This window comes from Hakea prostrata, chromosome 5 (genome assembly GCF_041222555.1).
Source record: "Hakea prostrata isolate BN-2017 chromosome 5, UWA_Hpros_2, whole genome shotgun sequence".
Lineage (NCBI taxonomy): Eukaryota > Viridiplantae > Streptophyta > Magnoliopsida > Proteales > Proteaceae > Hakea > Hakea prostrata.
The window spans coordinates 37593533-37611699 of NC_142604.1; the positions used below are offsets into that span (position 1 = coordinate 37593533).

The window sequence follows — 18167 nt, forward strand, 5'->3', positions numbered from 1 at the left end:
GCCGATTAAACCTGCACAGATGAGCTCGACCGTGGAGGTCAAGTTTTCACCTCCGACGATCTACTTAGAAATCCGACTAAGGAAGGCAAGAAAGTAATGAACAATAATAATACGAATAGTGATAATTCTATTCAGCGTACCTTTCTCTTGTGCTCCTTTACCTTTTTATAGATTTTCTATGTACGAGTTTGAATGAGACTCAAACCCTCGTTAGTTTGTGTTTAGAATCTTAGTCCTTGAGCCCTACTCGAACACAAGTAGTAGAGTCCTGGTTGAATACTGTTTCTTTGGCTAGAATCTTATTCAGATTTACCTTTTTATTCAACTTTATATTTATCCAACCGACCTTGACTTGGTTGGTCTAACTTGGTCCGATCTGGTCGGACTAAGTTTGAACCGAACTGGTCTAGTCGTTCTGGTCGAACTGGGTTTAAACCGAACTGATTCTGGTTTATTTATTCTTTCCTCATCAAGAGGAATCCGCACAAAGAGCTCAATTTCTGAGAGTTGGTTCTAGGCATCCATGTAACAATGGGAAAAACAATAATTCATCAAGTGAACCAATCAACTAGCTCAACACATTGGAATTTTTCAATGACATTGATTAAATGGTACCAGCCTTTGTTTGGACCTCAGGGTCACGAGGTAAGATCTAAGACCCATATGAATATTAATTTGAAATGAACTATGATATGATAATGGTTGGTAGCGGTCTCAAAACTGTCCCAACCCAAATTTAAACTATTAGCCCAAACCTTAGTCAAACCCGAACCCAAATTGCACCAAACCGAACTGAACCGTTATTTTGCAAATGAGAAATATTTGGGCTTGGTGTTTTCAATCCCGATTCAATTATGCTCAAATTGAAACTACCCCAAACCGAACCATTGATAGCCTTAATAAATAAGTATACAATAAATGACATTTGATTAAAGGGATTAATTAGTTATTGATTATTGGCATTTCTTGCCACTTTTGTACATGCACCGGAACATTTGGGTAGTCATGCTCCCATCACTGCACAGTTGTACACAAACGCACCTACTCGCTCTCTAACAGAAAGAACATCCCAGTCTGGTCCTCCCTCATTCCCATCCTCTGGACACCACGAATGCACCACGATAGCATCACCAAATGTACATCTACGTCCACCAACCAAAATCAACTTGTCATCACATGCCCTGAAGGCTACACCCCAACCATTGTAAGAGCCATCCCTAACTGGTAGTCTCTTCACCACATTCCATGCATTACTAGTTTTATCATATTTGTTCACCTCATTTATAGTTACATAAGCAGCATAAAGCTGATTATGAACTACAGCCACCAGAGGAGGAGAATGCATAGGACCACCCCAACCAGGGATCATGTCATTTATCGTCCTCCATGTTCTTGTCTCCATATTGTACTCTTCTCCGCTAGTTAAAGGCTCATATTGATTGGAAACTCCTCCAATGACATAAAACTTGCCATCCATGAAGAATCCTGAACATAGTCTCCGAGGCAAGTTCATATCTGGCAAACATTCCCAAGAACCCAATTCGGAATTGAAAAGCTCTGCAGATTTCAGAACACAACCATTTTGATCAATTCCTCCGGCAACAATGGCAATTTCTCCTTTGCTACTGGAAGCAAACAAACAACGAGGATGATTCATTAAGGGCCCCTAGACCATTGATCAGTAAGCAAACTATACTTCCATATTGCTAATCCTGATATCTCCCGACCAAAGACAAGCAGGTCAATTCCTACAGCAAGAGACTCTTTGTCTGCAGATGTGAAGCAAAAATCACATGGCATTATAGGTAACCTCATCCACCTACGTCTTGTAGGATCAAAAGCCTCCCAAGGCATATCACAACAAGCTAGATAAACCCATTGTTCTACGACCCCCATCTGCCGCCTTAGTTTGTAGATAACCCCACTAGAAATCAACTCATTAATTTTTCTATTCACACGAGCAAGATTTGGGTAATCTGATCTACTTGCCCAAATCAAAATATCCAGGGCAATGTCATCATTAAGACTAGGTATAAGACTTTGATCACTTGACGACTGACCCGTGGAATCTCCACCAGATTGTCTAGAAATAGTTGGCTTCTTTTCCAGAAAATTCAGAGCATCTATATCGACATACTTGCTGAATGTACCTTCTCCAATATCCATTAAGTTTTCCAACATACCTTCTCCAGGTATTTCCTTTTCTTTCTCCACCTCTACAATATATCTGCAAGCCATGGATAACTCTGTAACAGATACAAAAAGAAATTAGAAGGCAAACAATAGCTCAGAAATGAAATCTAACCAATGGGTAACAAAGGATGCTATTAGAGGGGAAAAAAACTGATTACATAATTGAATGGTATCCCATGAATCACAGATACCATCAGAGGGAGAGAAAAAATATGAACAAGGAAACATAGGGAATTCACAATCTAAATATGAACGAATTCTTAAACTTCATCATTCTCAATTGGTACATTTTCAACAAAGAAAATACCTGAAGAAAATAAAACAGTCAAATATCAGGAATATCTCAGTAGAGAGTCCCCTTCAATGAAGCCAACAGCCTGCCTAAAAATGCTTATGCACTGTCTAAATTTAACAAAGCACCATGTTCTCTGTAATTTCAACCAGAAATTTGCTGAAATCCAGAAATTGCCAACAAACAGATTCAGTCAAACACCAAAGCGTTATGTAAAAGATGTCTATATAACAGTTCGCCGGAAATGTCATCATCAATGCATGTTTCCGGTAGCTTCTTTCAAACAAAACTTCAGCACAACCTCACTTGATCCAGTCAGAGGGATGTTCAAACTTGAGATCTTCCCTTCTCACATCAAGAACTATTGCTTCTTCTTCTTCCCTGTTGCGATCGCTCACACCCTTATAAACAAGTTTTTTACCGACTGTTTTTCGTTAACAATGTGAAAAGGGTTAAAATGGAATGGATAAAATGTGAATAAATTGCAAAGCAAAAAGTGATAATGGCCACCCTTTTTTCTATTTTTGGAATTGTGGTTCCTCCATGTCAACTTACATGCACCTTGGAGTCCGTATCACCTATCCTAATACTTTTTTTATCTCATAAATAAGGGTGGGGCCTCACTAAATTTCCATTTTTAAAACGAAAAGAAGAAAATATGAATAAACCATCAAGCAAAAATGATTAATGGGCCACCATTTTTTCTATTTTTGGAACTGTGGTTTCTCCATGTCAACTTACATGCACCTTGGAATCCGTGCCATCTATACTAACACTATTTTATCACCTAAATAAGGGTGGGGCCTCATTGAATTTCTATTTTTAAAAATGAGAAAAGGGTTAAATGGAATTGAGAAAATGTGAAGAAACCGTAAAGCAAAAATGATTAATGGCCACCTTTTTTCTATTTTTGAAATTGTGGTTCCTCCATGTCAACTTACATGCACCTTGGAATCCGTGTCACCTTTCTTGATACTTTTTTATCACATAAATAGGAGTGGGGCCTCATTGAATTTTAATATTTCATGAATTTTTACTAAGACAAATTACTTTAGATCCCTTGAATTTGCATTTGTCTATTACCCTTGAGGAAAAATAATTACAAATGCCCCTTTCTTGTTTAGAACTAGGGTTATAATGATAATGTCTCCAATGAACAAAAATTCAAAAGACTGAATTTTACCATTCCTTATTCAGGCTTTTAACTTTGAGTGTTTAACTCACAATATTAAATGATCAAAATACCTTCCATGAAATTTAAAATAAAATTACTAAAGCAAACTTGTTTGACTAAATGCCCTTTCATTAGGTGGAGAATCCCTTCACCCACCTGCCCACCATGAGCTCTCTCTCTCTCCCCCCCCCCCTCCCTCCCTAATAAAAAGAATCTCAAGCCTCTTTGAAACTTCTTTTACATGGAAAACAACTAAATCTTCGGTCCGTGGAATACAAGATGGTTTAATTGAGCAAAAAAAAAAGAAAAAAAAAAAAAAAAAAGTAAAAACAAACACCAAAAAACAACCCACAAAAAACCACCAACAAAAGACAACCAAAAAAAAAAAAAAAAAAAAAAAAAAAAAAAACAAAAAAAAAAAAAAAAAAAACAAACCAACCCCAAACCCCACAACCCATAAGGGAAAAAAAGGCAGCCCCACAAATAAAAAAAAAAAAAAATATATATTTTTTTATTTGTTTTTTATTATTTTATTTACTTAAAACAAAAAAAAAAAAACAAAAAACCCACAACCCATTCCTCCTTCCCCACAACCACAACAAGCACTGCCCCGGGGCCCCCCCGGGGCCGCCCCCACGGACGGCGGAGGGGGGGGGGGGAGGGGAAAAGAAAAGGGAGGGGGAGGGGGGGGTTAATGGAGGGAATTTTTTAGGGAAGGGTGTTTTTTTTTTTTTTGTTTTTTTTTTTTTTTTTTTTTTTTTTTTTTTTTTTTTTTATTAAAAAAATCCTTTTAGGGCCCCCCTTCCCTCTTTTTTTTTTTGTTCCCCAGGCCGGAAGGCCCGAGCAGGGTTGCGTCGGCTTTTCCGGCCTTCTGCCCCCCCCGCCGGGGCGCGCCGCCCGCCTCCGGCGCTCGGATGATCCTTGTAATTAAATAATCCAAAAATCCAGTTTACCCCTTTACGTTTACCGTGTGAACAGGGTTTTATGAGTTCGGTTCGGTCTGATGCAAACCAACCGGTCCATCTTAGCGGTTCGACTGGGTATAGTAAATGTAAATAAACGTGTATTCCATACTACCAGCCTATACGTATATACGGTTGTACAGTAAACGTATATACAACCAGTTCAAAATCGTAAGAAGCTAAAAACCAACCCGCCCATTTCATTTTCATTTCTTTTAGCTTGAAGGCTGATCTGAAGTTACAGCGAAATCGCAGCAGAGAAGAAGAAGAAGAGGAAGAAGAGGAAGAAGAAGCAGCGGTGTTCATCGCAGAGGAAGAAGAAGCAGCGGTGTTCTGAGAAACGATTTCTGTTTAGCTTGAAGGCTGATCTGAAGTTACAGCGAAATCGCAGCAGAGAAGAAGAAGAAGAGGAAGAAGAGGAAGAAGAGGAAGAAGAGGAAGAAGAAGCAGCGGTGTTCATCGCAGAGGAAGAAGAAGCAGCCGGTGTTCATCGCAACGATTTCGATTTAGCTTGAAGCATCGTTAGTTGAGTTCGAAGAGGAAGAAGAAGCAATGGAGAAGAAGAAGAAGCAGCGCAGCCGCAGAAGCTCCATCCTCCGATTTAGAGAAATCGATTTCGGATTCGCGTATTGTCTCGTCTCCTCTCGTCTCTGCGCTTCTTCTTTCAAAAAGGTAATAACCAACTCATAAAACCCTTACCATGGAAATTCCTGATGATGTGGTCGAAACCCTGATTTGGTCGTTGCTTAAAGATGAAAAATGCTCTGTAATAACTTGATGTGGTCGAAACCCCCGATTTGGTCGTTGCTTAAAGATGAAAAAATGCTCTGTAATAACTTGATTTGGTCGGTTTTCTTTAGTATTTGTTGTTTTACCTTTTTGTGGGGTTGTGGAGGGGTTTAATGTTGTTGTTCTTTTAGCATTCAAATGTAAGTATAGATCAATGCAAGGTAACTGTAAGTGCGTAATTAATGTAATGACACTAATGTGTGGAATGGATATTGGAACTCCAAATATAGACAACAAATACTAGTCATAATACCAATGATTAGTAGTAGGTGCAGACAATTAGTAGACTGTACAATGAAAAAGAAACATATAAAACCACCTGGAAATAAGGAAGCAATGCCTCTTCTCTGGAGGCATTTTTGACTCATCAATATCCCGAGCCACATTTGGAGACCGGTCCCTGTGATGATCCTTTACCCCCAAAGAAGTTGATGATCCTTTACCCCCAAAGAAGTTGATTAGAAAATCAAGTTGATCTTCATGAAGATGCACTAGCATAGGAAGGAATGCAATGGTTAACCTGGATCGAAAAACCAAAACATAGCCATGCTTCAGAAACTTATAATCAGTTCACTGTCTACTGGACAACGAGGTTGGAATCTATATTGTACATCCAAAACTGTTGTCATGGTTTTCAGTAGGTCATATGTTACTCTATTATTGTTGTAAATGGAATCTGAAATCCAATTACACTAGCACCTTTCTGTGTACTGCATAAAATTGATGCATTTGGGTAAACTTTTAGAGTGTCTTAATGGTTCTCATTTCAATTGGTAAATCCTGTAGAGAGAATGGTTAGTTTAAATTTTTCGAGCTGCTATTTTGAACGGTGACCTTCTATAATGAAGGGTCACTGGGTGTATCTGGGTTGTCATTTGTCTCCTTCTTCAAGTGGGTTTAATTGGTGCAATTTGTTTATCTATTTATTGTAAGTTTACCCCTGGGTCAGTTGTTTGATAGGTGTGGTTAGTGGCACATTTCCTTTCTAAAAGTATGTCAACAACACTTGTGCATGACTAGCATAACAGTCTTTTCCTTAGAGACAGCATCTATTGCAGCTTGATGAAGTTTTATGCTGCCAATTAGTTTGAGTTGGTATTATTGATGAAGTTTTATGCTGCCAATTAGTTTGGATTTGCATGTTGAATGTGATTAGCCAACTTAAAGTGTTCGAAAGTACAGATTAGCTTATTGGGGATAATTTTCTGCATCATCTTTAATGGAGCATCATTGTGGTCCCTTCCGAAAGAAGCCTGATCGGCTTATACTGAGATACCTGAGAGATTTGCTGCCAATTCTATTATGTATGGTTGATGCACATGGTTAGGTTGTTTCTATGAATAAAATTTTATGGTGCCAGCCTTTGAATGACAAACCTTTCCTACCACTCTTCGATTGCCATCGTTCTACAGATGTTTAAATATGAGTTGATAGTGATCAAACCTGTTTTGTCAAGTAGTAGTTGTTATATAATGTATTCCAAGATCTCTTACTTTTGTGATATTTTTCTTATTCTTCTTTAATGTGGTGTCTTGTTTAACCATGTTGTTGAAGGAATGTGGTTCACTTGTATTTGCAATCTTTAGGATTTGTTTTCACCTTTGTATTGCTCCCTGCCCTTCCACCAAAGAATAGAAAACTTATCAGGCTTCAGAAGTCAGTAGAATGTTTGAGTGGAATAGAGCTGTATCATCCTGGGTACCGTATCGATTCTTGCGAATTTATCCCTAACAAATTCTATTTCCTTTGCTTTGTCTGTTTCAAGTCGAATTTTGCTTCTTCTTAATTTTTTTTTTGTTTATTTGAAGTTGTTCACTTCCGGCTGCTTTGGTTTCTCAAAATATAGAAGTGGTTACTTTTGTGTCTATGTTAGTATGTTAAGTTGTAGAGGTTATTCTACTTTTCTTGAGTGTGATTCGAGATACGTGTGTTAATGATTTTCTGCTGTGTGTTCTTTTATGTGGATTTCATTTTTTGACCTAAGTTTAAGCAGTTGACAGTGTATTTTGTTGAGTCGATTACAATGTTCACTAATATAATTTGTTTGTGGTTTTTAGACCTCCTAAATGAGTACGACTTGTGGTTGAATTAGTCTAAAATTTTATATTTCACTCGCACAAAGCCACAATTAGCTCCACCAAAGTTGTTGTATGTGAGAATTAGTATGGAAGCCTTTGCCGCCTCACTTTTGCCTCCCTCTATTCTTATTTAGGAAAAAGAAGGTTGGAGCTTCAACCCAGAATTCGTTTTTGAAAACCTTCCTCCCCATTGTCGTTACTATGAAGTCTTTGATCCACCCCGCTTTTGCTTGCTCTAGTAAAGGCTGGCAATTAGCTGTTCCTCCCTAGTCCCTTGGCCCCTGATGCCACTACAAACCATTCCTCCCGTAAAATCCATTAATCCCTCCCTGTACCTCCCTGAACCACTCCCTTCACTGCTGTACACCCACTCGGAATCTCCCGCCTACTTGTCACCCCTTCCCTATTGGAGAGTCGAGTAGGGGAAGCCACTGACACCGTTAATGCCAGCAGAGTCATTGTCCATGGCTAGAAACAATGCATGGCCACTCTACCATTGCTTATGATTAGCTGCTACCCCCGACATTGCTCCATAGGGCCTTATCTGTGTCAGCTGACTCCCTACGTATCCCTAAAAACAACCCTCTAGCGTACTGTATAGAAGGTTGGACTGCAACAGTTTATTGCAAAGTGCTGAGGTCAATCAGATTTCGGATTGCATCCGCCCCTGATGCCAGATTCCCCCGATACAAGTGTTTTTATCTCTTTGTAGGTTGTGACACCACTGAGTCACCGGCCTTTACTCTCCTTCAGGAAGACCATATTGCTATTAATTATCTCGTAGGATCTATTGCAATTTCAATTTTCAGCTCTCCCTCTGAAGAAATCAGTTCTACCTTATGAGACATCGTTGTGTCTTTGACCGAAGCACTAGTTAAAGATGCTCCATTGGCATCTGTACCCTTGTCATCCACCTCAAAGAAGAATATCATGTTGACCTTGTCGCCCCTGCAATCCTCAGTCCAGCACAAGGTTCGTGCAAGATTATTGTTGCTCCCCCATCCCTCCTTTCTCTCTCTCTCAAACACCCTATCTAACTTCTCGGGCTTCTTCCGTGTTGCGTCTTCATCAATGGGCGTAACCCACAACCCCGCTCCTCCTCCCAACCCACGCATATTCATTTACAAAAAGTGTGTTGAGTAGGTTTGGTTTCAGTACACTTATGTTGGATTCATAAACAGTTTCTTGTTCTATTTTGAGTTTATACAGTTTAATAGACCATATTTATAACATATATATTGGTATGTTCTACTTAAAATCACTATACTATACATGGTTTGGTTAGGGAATAAGTAACTTAGTACTTTACGGTTTGGCTTTTGCCTTACATACTGAATCTATAATGAATTGTATTTGGTTTGGTTTTTGTTGGTTTTTGTTTTAAAAAGTCAATTCTGGTTCCAAATTTACTCCCATTGAATTACCTAATAAGAAGAGGTAGGCATCATTGTGAACACTGGAATATGTCATTTTCATGGAAACCGAGGTTGTCAAAATCGTTAGCATACTTCTGAGCAAGGGTGGGCAGATATACATACTTTTGTGGGATCCAATTGTATGCAAGTAGGGCGTGTGTCTTTGTTTTTCGCATTCTGGTATTATGTAAATTCATGGCCTCCTTATGGGGTCTATTTAACTGCATTTCATGTATTCATGTATAGGTTGACATCTTTGCTTTCTGGCCCTTGTCTGTTACTCTATCAGGAAAAGAAGAAACCCCTTTGTGGGCTGTATCCATTCTTTTGTTGTTTGTTGGTTGTACTGTTACTCTATCAGAAAAAGAAGAAACCCCTTTGTGGGCTGTATCCATTCTTTTGTTGTTTGTTGGTTGTATTTGGCATTTCTCGAATAGAATCAAAAAAAGTGTGTGTTGTTTAATAGGGAATACTTTTATCTCAGCCTACTGAATGTGTAGTTGAACTGTTGTATTGCACAAAGCAAGAAGTCATGACATTGTTGGATGCAAAACCTTGACTTATTTATTGTGATTAGGTAGTTGGAAATCTTTCCATCAATTTCTGCAATTTGGAAAATTTTACAGTTTATGTAAGTTATTTAAGTCTTGATGTAAATGTCTCATCTTCTAGGGATTAGCTCATCTAGCAAGGACATACCTCATAATTAAAGAGGTCAAGAGAGAGAGGGGAAAAAAGATGTAGGCTTTTGATGTGTGCTACTAACAAGGTTCGAAATTTCTGTTTATCCTGCCATCTTGCCCTTCAAATAAATGATCGAACCTTTTGATGATGCAACTTCTGTAGGACAATATTGAGATATATGTGGTTTTCATTCCCAGGGACCTTGGTCATCACCCATGCACTCATATTCTGGAAATTTTGATTTGGATGAGGTCCTTTCATGTGGATGGCTATAGTATAATTGATTTCTGTTAATGCATACCTTCGTATAAGATCCTATCTTTAGCATATTCATTGTTCAAACCAATGCATTTTATTATTTTGGATATACAACTATTTAGTGGAGTGTCGTAATTCTCAATGGAGTCATTTACAATGACGAGGTTATGAATAAATTTTGAAAACAGAAAATTTGAAACAATGATAACATCCATTATTGGGCAAACATAAGTTGGTTTCCCAAAACAGGAGCAATAAAAATGGTGGTGACGAGCAATGTTGATGATATTGTGGCATTTAATAATTTGGTTGTTTGTTGTCATACTGATTTTGTGATTTGGACTTCCTTTATTATTTGCTTTTGATATGTGATGATGCCGTGGATGTACTTTGGCCTAGATTATTATAAGTGCGAATAAATGTTTTATGAGCTACAAATTATAGTGATGTACCTTTAGTATCATGTGGAATGCTGAAGAAGTGGGGCCTCAGCCTAAGATACTGAAATGCTGATGTTGTTATGCAATCTGTGGATATTTTATCACTTCATTCGTTAATGTTTAGAACTTAAAGTACTTCACTTTGATAATTTTGTGATCAAACCCGTTTTTGTGTTAATGGGTTTTATTTTAACTTGGTAGGGTTTGTACATTTGAAGCATTTTTGTTGTTAACATTAGAGGGTTATTTCCCTGTGTTTGTGATGTGTTGAGTGTGGGTGGACGCTTGGCACATGGGCGTGGAAATGATTGTCTATAATATGACTTGTTTGGGCTAGGTTTCAATCCAGGCCAATGGTTGGCATCGAATTTTGAATAACTAATGTCTAGACTGAATGTTTTTCATGCTTAGATTGTTTGTGTTCTCTCTTTAATGTTGTCTCATGACTCTCATCTGTATAATTAGTATTTGTTTTGTTATACTTTAGTTTCATGTTAATAAAATGTTGTTTACCTAATACGTTTTGTTGCATCTATGTAGGCAAAACCACCATAAGTCTCACTTTGAAATGGCTCCTAAGGCAACCACACAAATGAAGGCCAAAGGGGCTAAAAAAGGGAAACAAAAGCAACAAAGAAGCGAGGCTTCATATTTGGTGGATGACGAAGCAAAAGCGTCATTTGGGCTGATTAATAAGCTAAGTATAGAAGAAGGAAGGGATGTAGACATCCCTTCTTTTCAGAGAGGAGGTGTAGCAGATATGTTTAAGCGATTGGGTGGGATAACATCCTAAAGTTACCTCCTAAGTGTTATTACCAGTTGGTTAAAGTGTTTTATTCCAATTTGAGATTCAAGGAGGAGGAGGGAAACTTATATGCCCCGTCCAATGTTAAAGGGGTGGAGATTGCCTTGAATATTCAAGAGCTGGGTGAAAGGCTAGGAGTCTCAAGTGAAGGACAAAAATATTTTTGGGAGCCTAGGAAGAAGTTTGATCACCTCATTGATGTTGGTCGGACTTATAGTGATATAATGGTTCACTACACGGGTAACACCAACGTGAAGTTGAAGGACCCGAAACCAATTCCTCATGCAATTGCTTACATAGTGCAACACAACATTATCCCACGAAGAGGTCACCGTGAACGGCTGAGTTCTTTTGAAGCCTATGTCACCCATTGCATTCATTCAGGGAGGCAGCTCAACATGCCGTACATTATTCTCAGAATGATGAAGTATGCAAAAGATGCCCACAATCGTGCTCTCCCATATGGTCGGCTGCTTACCCAAATCTTTACTACCTATGGGATTGATCTTGAGGGGGAGGATTGTGAAAGTGGGAAGAATAAGAAGAAGAACAATGAAGTTAAAATCCATGGAAAAAAATTCCATCTTGAGATGGCGGATGTAGGAGTGCAGCCTCCGTGTGTAGGAGCACAACCTCGCCGTTGATCCATACATGACTGGAGATGATTTTGAGCGTGTTGAGAACAAATTTTCAAATATGTCAAGACATGTACGGAAGATTCTTCGGCGCGTGGATCAAGTCGCCCATAAGATGGGCATCCCAGATATTCCGGACTCCTCACCACCTTCTCGCTGAATCAAGGATCTCGCATCCGAACCCCGAATAGGTTGACTATTCAGCATTAAATGTAATTTGGATGTTTTGCTGAATGGGATTCTTTGTTTCAATCCTTAAAACAATGCTTATTTAATACACTGATAAGAATTTGTAGTAAGGTTCCCGATTCTTTTTTCTTTATATTCCTTATATTTTGATATTTGAGTATACTATGTGTGATATTTCTTATATTTTGATATTTGAATATACTATGTGTGGAATTCATGGATTACATCCATATACACACCCAAAATTCCTGTTAAGGTAAGATTAAATGTAATGAGATAGGTTGATTGAGTTTATCTCCCCATACGGAATGTATGAAGTAATTTTAGGCAGGTTGGGGTTTGTTACAGTTCAAGTGGTGTTTGGTAATTCGTATGGTTGGCAAGTGATGAAACCGTGCATTAACATGAGACTTTCACTACCTTGTCTGATTTCAGAGCAGATTGTCTGATTTTTTCAAATTTATTTGCAATAAAATTGTGTTCTCCATCTAATTGTATGTTTTGGTTATAGTGATAGACGCGTCAATGCGGAAATGGAATTTTTTTCCTCTTGTGTAGTTAACACTAACATTGCTCCGTTCTTAAACGAACTAACCCCTCCAGTCTCTGTGATCCGTTAAATTAATATGGTTGTTTCCGTTGAAAAGGGAATCAATAAGATACTCCCTCTTTCCATCAAAACTCCTGGGGTTGAAACAAGACTTCAAACATAATCACTCCATTTTCCACTTCTGTGTTGAGAGTTATAAATACGTTGAGGAACTTTAAAAGGGGAACCACCCCCTTCATCCGATGAACACAGAGCAAATGGGCCAGCTTCCCTTTTAAAGGGAACCAGCCCCTTTCATCCGATGAACACAGAGGCGGAACGGGCCAGCTCCCTTTTAAAGGGAACCAGACCCCGTAATATGATGAACACAGAGGCGAACGGGGCCGCCCCTTTTAAAGGGAACCAGACCTCGTAATCGATGAACACAGAGGGCGAACGCCTCGGGACCCAGTTGGCACAGGACGGGCCCCTTTTAAAGGGAACCAGCCCTTGTCGTAATATGATGAACACAGAGGCGAACGGGCCAGCTCCCCTTTAAAGGGAACCAGACCCCGTAATTCCGATGAACACAGAGGCGAACGGGCCGGCTTCCCTTTTAAAGGGAACCAGCCCTCTTAATATGATGAACACAGAGGCGAAACGGGCCGGTTCCTTTTAAAGGGAACCAGCCCCCTTTTGTTCCGATGAACACAGAGGCGAACGGGCAGTTCCCTTTTAAAGGGAACCAGACCTTTTAATATGATGAACACAGAGGGACGCATGTGCGGCCGCTCCTTTTAAAGGGAACCAGCCCCCTTCTAAACTGATGAACACAGAGGCAAACGGGCTGCTTCCCTTAAAGGGAACCAGCCCTTTAAAATGATGAACACAGAGGTAAACGGGCCGCTTCCCTTTAAAGGGAACCAGACCCTTTAAAATGATGAACACAGAGAGCAACGGGCCAGTTCCCTTTTAAAGGGAACCAGCCCCTTTTAAAATGATGAACACAGAGAGCAAACGGGCCTGCCCCCTTTAAAGGGAACCAGCCCCATTTAAAATGATGAACACAGAGGCGAAACGGGCCAGATCCCTTTTAAAGGGAACCAGCCCCTTTTAAAATGAAGAACACAGAGAGCAAATGGGCCAGTTCCCTTTAAAGGGAACTGCACTCGTAATCCGATGAACTCGTAGGCGAAACGGGCCGGTTCCTTTTAAAGGGAACCAGCCATTTCATCCGTGGAACACAGAGACCAAATGAGCTGATTCCATTATAAAGGGAACCAACCCCTTTATTCAATGAAGAGACATGGTACAATATGACATGATGTCTCCTCCACTCTACTTATCTTTTATGGATCAAGAATGTTAAAATCAATATGAGTGCTTCCTTTAGCTTGTTGGATATCAAATTAATTTTGCTGACATTGCTAAGCTGGATAAGATGTAACCAAAATTCCAGGCTGAAAAGATCATCTGAATGCTTTAATGCAGTGTTTGAATGATACAGATATCGTCCCTCATCCTTATATACAAAGTACTACCACTATGCATATACAAAAAAAAAATTGTGAACCAGCCCCAACATAGTTGAATGATACAGATATTGTCCCTCATCCTTTGATACAAAGTACTACCACTATTCATATACAAAATAAAGGGGAATACAAAATGTTTGAATATGATAAACCCATGTATGTCCCTCATTGTCTGAAAATGAGACACTCGTTCTGCATCCTCAAATGTCACCAACGCAGTACTGAATTTTGGGACGATGGTACATGTCGGATAATCCAACGACAAAATAGAAGCAAATAATAAGTTTGAAATTAAGATAAAAGAGCAATACAAACACAAAACATCAGTTAATGCAATTACCTTATATGAAGAATTATCAGTACTTACACCAAGTTGAACTGAATTTTGGGATGAAGGTACGTGCTGTATAATCCAACGACAAAATAGAAGCAAATAATAAGTTTGAAATTATTTGCATAAATGAGCAATAGAAACGAGAGATTATCAGTTAATACATTTACCTTAGATGAAGAATTATCAGTACTCACACCAAGTTGAACTGAATTTTGGGAGGAAGGTACGTGCTGTATAATCCAACGACAAAATAGAAGCAAATAATAAGTTTGAAATTATTTACATAAATGAGCAATAGAAAGGAGAGATTATCACTTAATGCAGTTACCTTAGATGAAGAATTATCAAGACTTACACCTAGTTGAACTGAATATTGGGAGGAAGGTAAGTGTCAGATAATCCAACAACACAAATAGTTAAGAGTAATTGTGCAACATCAAGAAATTATATGAACAATGTCAATGTTTGGCTGAAAAATAAAATAAATTTACCCGAGTTGAGCATGTGTTATAGCCGTCAAACATTGACAAATAATCGACTCGCAATGATACTTGTATGGAGCCCCGTCCTTCAACTAGGTTGACACCCTCTTCTTTTACTTTTTTCATGCCAGGGCTTGATTCTTTTTCCGGATCCCCTTTTCTAGACTGTTTTGGTTTTAATCGTAAAATTCTCGTGACGCTTCACCATTTACTTCGAGGGTTGGTCAAGATGTGAAGGAACGCCTACATGTTCTAGATCGTTGACAATCCCATTCGGATGCTTACATAGTATGTTATAACCAAAACTTGTTTCACAAGCTTGGTTAATGACTTTCAAAAATGACTGAGTAATTAGCCTAGTTCACCGTACGCAACTTACTTCTCCATCAGCCTCAAACCTTGCATACCCTTCTCTTCGTGTCCCGTCAAGTATGTGCACATCTCGGGCTGATTTTCTCCATCTCATTAAAAAATATTTTATCGGAATGCACATGAGTTGGAGATAATGGAAAACTCTTAACATATGGGCACAACAGATCCCAACATTCTCAAATTTCTTACAACTACATGTTACGCTTTCTGGTCTCTCAGATTACGCAATACTCGTATGCTTTCCCCCCGTAAAGGAACCAGTTGCATCTGCCTTCAAAATCACATATTCAACATACATATTTGCGACATTCTCGCTGTTGATAGCGTGACTATCCACCAACTCAAACTCCTTCAAAAACTCTTTGAATATAGTTGGAGTATATAACGGTAAGCTTGATTCAACATAGGTTTCAACGAATGTGCACCCCCAAGAACTTCGTACGTGCATCAAATTCCTTTTTCAATTCATTTGCACGTTTTAGCGTCCACAACATCCTGGAAATGTCTCATAAACCTTAGAAGATCAAGTTTGCGGCCAAGACATTGTTTCAAATCAGCATTCAAACTTTCAACCAACTGTGTGCTCCTCACACCTAGTGTGAAATGGCTTCTTCATGTAACAACATGCCCATTTCTCCCTTATTTCATATGTTCTATCTAGCCAACTAGTGTTTAGAACCCCTTGATTTTCTCTTAAATTGGTCCATGCATATTCAAATTCAGCAACTTCGTATAATGGTATATGCATTTGTTCAAAATTTTGAAGAACCGTGACTTGTCACTCATCAAATATCCATGGTGTTTCTTTGCATTTTGCAATAGATGCCAAGTGCACAATGCATGGCGTGTATTAGGTGCAACCTCGGTTAGTGCCCTCGCCATTGCAAAGATCCTGATCAATGAAGATTGTAATTGCCTTCTTATCACCGTTAACTCCAAAAAAAGTTCGAAATAACCATACAAATGACTCAAAGGGTCTCATCATATAGCAAGGCAGCTCCAAATACGACTCGAGGTCCTATGATGATTAAATCCCACAAACACACCCAATGGTCTATTTTCTTTGTTTGTGCAGTAACGTAGTATCAAACACAACCACATCACCAAATAGTTGATAATCACATTGCATCTGTGGATCAGCCCAAAATATATTAGTCAATTTGTCCTCACCGTCCATCCGTATGTAACAAACAAATGCGGGGTTTAAGTTTCGTTGATTGTCTAAGTATAGCATCAAGCTCCCGGCATCCCCATATGCCAAATCACGCCGCCGTTTGTTATTCAAATAGTTTTGCAAATCTTTCTTTGTGAAGCCAAGATTTTCATTGCCCCCCCGCTTGCAAACCCATCAAATTAAATGTCATTCTTGTTCCCATTCCACTTCACACCATTGCTATTTCCGTGGCTTGGGTAGTTGATATTGCACGCCGGGATCGCATCAAATGTGCAAGCTTCTTCAACATGAAGAACATGGTTGTGTTCATCCACAAATTTGTCAACTACTAATCGTCCTTCATGATCTCTTTTTACAATCATCCTTGCTAAACAGCCTGTTCTAGTTTCAGACGATGTTGTTTCCCTTCCCTCTCTTTCTATTCGGTATCCTTCTTTACTACACAAGAAACAGCGTTGCACGATGACACTTTTATCTGTCGTGCTCCCGTGTAAATAACTCTTCCGAACACCGAACCCACTCATGCGCCCATACTTATTATAACAATCATAGGCTTCATCAAATGATTTAAATTCCATGCCTAATCGAGGTGTCACATTGTCATCCATTGTTTGATGAAACTTTCATAGTAAACCACAAGTACACATTAATAAAAGTTAGGAATGGCCCAAGATTTAAGATTCATAAACAACAAAGATGAAGCCTTAAGGTACAATATGACATGACAACTTCCGGAACACAAATTTCTCGATGCATAAAACCGATAAGTAATTAAGCCGATGAGACAACGGTGCAATTTAAAATCGTATCACAAATTCATTTAATAAACCGAATAACAACGACTTACACAAAGACATATGGACCCAAAACCAGGAAAATATAGAAGTCATTCGCTTCATATGTAATGTGCACAATAAATATGGAAATGCATGAGAATTATAAATATAAAATTATCTAATATGAGAAATTTCCTTTATAATGGTAGCTCACTACAATATAACCATTTAACCATGATATAGTAGTAGACAAAATTAGGTTGTAGAATGAGTAAAAGTAGAATAACCAGTACAGATATGTTGAACACAAAATCCAAATAGATGTATAAACAATCCTACTGATACAATTTACGGTCATACAAAGAATTAAAACACTGTACAAAATGGTCATACAAACAAATCCCACAGAACATATATATAAATTGTTGGTCATGACGAGATTTGCAGGGAAGTATAACATACCAATAATGGTCAGAATAAGATCTGGACGGAAATACAACTAGGTGCAAACGTATATGTGTATTCAACATGAATAAAATAGGATACACATATATAAAATTCAATCAAATAACAAACCATATCATTTTGTTCAATGTTAACTAAACGAATTGATGTTTAAACTAATACATGCAACATCAACTTGGTCTACTTCTGTTATCTACGAAAATAAATTAATCTTCTTAATCCTTAAACCAAGCCATATATATATAGTAGAGTATCAGAAATCACATCATATATTATTGTCCAGAAAATCATTTCATGTGAATAGACTAAGTGAAAAAGTTGGGCATGTTGTGGACCAACGAATCAATGGATATTTGAAGTTTCATGGGTCACATTTCATAATATGTGGATTAAAAGACAAATATAAATATGAGCAAGATAAATAGTGGCGTTTGTTATTCAAATATCAAAACGAAGCCACTCTCTATACCAAATAACGTAAACAAAATGATCGACTCACCAACCGCAATTTGAATGAGGTAAACGCCACCACCGAAGTTGTTACAGCTTGGTCTCGCTTCCAAAACAGAGGCTCAAATGGAGTTCG

General features: G+C 38.5%; 1 pseudogene; it reads right to left on the reverse strand.

The window, feature by feature from the left end:
- Positions 1-1003: 1003 nt before the first annotated feature.
- LOC149015905 (F-box/kelch-repeat protein At5g60570 pseudogene) lies at positions 1004-7947 on the reverse strand (annotated as a pseudogene).
- Between the last annotated feature and the right edge of the window lie 10220 nt (positions 7948-18167).